Here is a 2,500-nt window from a genome sequence, read left to right as displayed (position 1 = left end):
TACGAGCTCACCCAAAATCCACCAATATCCACCAATAGGAGGATGGCAAAACTATATATGTTTATATCAGTCCTGTAGATATTAAATGGGCGGGGCTAATCTTAAATAAAATGTGATAACCCTGCCCTAATCCTACCTAAAACTGGTTTTGCACCACTGCAGTCATGTGCCAGATTAAATTACCTGTTTGACATGTGATGTTTACCAGATCTGTTACATGTGCCTGATCTTTGAAGTGCACCAGATATGCGGCATGTGCCCAGTCTTTGACGTGAACCGGAAATGTGACGTGTGTCCAGTCTGAAACATGTACCAGATCTGTGACATACACCAGATATGTGACATCTGCCCAGATTGTAACATGTACCAGATCTGTTAGGTCTGGGTGACATGCATCATATGACATTTTCCTAGAGCTGTTATCTGCAGTAGATCTCTAACATGTGCCTGATCTGTGTGACGTGTACTTAATATGTGTGCCCAGTCTTTACCAGATGTGTACCAGATCTGTGGCATGCATCCTATCTGTTACATGTGCCTGATGTGTTATGTGCACCAAATAGGTGGTGTGTGCCCAATGTGTAACATGCACTGGATTTGTGATGTGCACTGGATCTGTGATGTGCACTGGATCTGCAACATGAGCCAATCTGTGATTATAATTGAATGGCCTGTTTAACATGTAGCTTCATATCAGTGATGTGTGCCTGGTCTGTGATATGAACTGGATCCCTGGCATGCGCCGGATCTGTGATGTGCACGTGCTTATATTTTTGTTGACTCGAGCACAGAAATATTGCACGTGCAGCAGAGCAGAGATGCAATACGTCATACTGATCTAAGAGAACAGCGTGTGAGCTTGCCTTTATACTTTATGTAGGTCAGGATTTGAAAGGCAGCCTGGAAACATGCTTGTTTATGTCTATGAGAAGTGTGTGTGTGTGCATGTGTGTGTGTGTGTGTGTGTGTGTGTGTGTTTTGGGGAAGATAGCTTGCAGGAGACCAAATGTCCCCATAATAATATTAATATCTGTGTTTTGACCTTGTCAGGTCCACATGAGGCAAACTTAGTCTTTCCAAACGCTTCCTTTTGGCTACAGAGTTTTATATTTAGCTGCATTAATGCATGTGTGTGTGTGTGTGTGTGTGTGTGTGTGTGTGTGTGTGTGTGTGTGTGTGTGTGTGTGTGTGTATGTGCTGGCAGAGAGAGGAGGAGGGGGTTAATGAGGGAGGCCAGATGGGAATCGTGCTGCCAGACTCTGACACAATTGCACAAGTTTTCTACATTTCCTAATAATCCTGATGTAAAACAGGTGTGAGTGTGTGTGTGTGTGTGTGTGTGTGTGTGTGTGTGTGTGTGTGTGTGTGTGTGTGTGTGTGTGTGTGTGTTTAGATCATGCTTTTAGATAAGCATGGGGTGTGAATGATCCGAAAGTTGAAGGCTGTTATGGTGCAGTGTTATGAGTCATGTATCTGCAGCAGCATTATTGTTATGATCCCCGTTTGACTTCACACCCTGTGGATGTTCTCTCTCATTAATCGCTCCCGCTCTGCTCCCTGAGAAACTTCTGCCTCCTCTCTACATTCCTGCTCTCGCTTCTCTCGTCTCACCAACTGACTTCCTCCAAACAGAGGAACACCACCAGCAGCAAAGCAACGTGTAGCTAAGCAACTGCGAGCTGGATTGAGGATGAGCTTGGTGATGAAGGTGAAGCTCACGAATCAGTCCTGAACCAGACTGATGATATGGTCTCGATCTCATGACCATAACACGGATCAGCTCAATCCTCAGCTCTTCTGCAACTCTACAGCTCTTCTTCCTAACTCTACAGCAATGTTCACATCAGAATTCAATGTTTTATGAACTTTGAAAGACATTCCTAAAATTCCCAGAGTTTATTTCATTTGAGACAAATGTAATATAATCAAATATATATTTAAAAAGCATAATTTTTTATTTCTATTTATTTATTTATTTATTTTAAATGTAGTGCAAATCTCTCTCCCTTTTTTATACAGATTTATCCAAATATTGTGTACAATTTTGAGAGAGAATATAAGAACTATGAAAAACAAACAAATAAAAAAACAATTAATCTATATATATATATATATATATATATATATATATATATATATATATATATATATATATATATATATATAAAATAACCCAAATAACTAAAAATAATTATAATAATATCAAATTTTTTTGGAATTGGTAGACGTAAAAAAAAAATTTTGTTTAATAATAATAATAATCCATTTTATCATCGTCCATCCCACTACCAAATTAATAACTCGTGAAATGAAGTAATAATAAAATATAATGAACAATAATAAAGTAACACAAAACAATGAAAAAGCATTAAGAAGAAATTTTTTTTTATATATTTGTGAAATAATAGTAATCATAATGCCTGGAAGAATTTTTTACAGCTCCAAAAAATGAAAAATATTCCAGAAAAAAAGAGTTTTTATGCAGATGTGTATGTAGTTC

The 2,500-nt window shown here is 38.0% G+C and overlaps 1 protein-coding gene across 4 annotated transcripts in view; it reads right to left on the bottom strand.

Annotated features, from left to right (window-relative positions):
- The window catches only part of nyap2b (neuronal tyrosine-phosphorylated phosphoinositide-3-kinase adaptor 2b), a 24,381-nt gene that overhangs the window by 21,124 nt on the left and 757 nt on the right, over positions 1-2,500 (bottom strand). The gene's annotated exons all lie outside the window — the stretch shown is intronic.

The sequence above is a fragment of the Silurus aristotelis genome, assembly GCF_946808225.1.
Source record: "Silurus aristotelis genome assembly, chromosome: 22".
NCBI lineage: Eukaryota > Metazoa > Chordata > Actinopteri > Siluriformes > Siluridae > Silurus > Silurus aristotelis.
The sequence above is the reverse complement of the archived record's forward strand: the minus strand, read 5'-3'. Positions and strand labels throughout refer to the sequence as shown.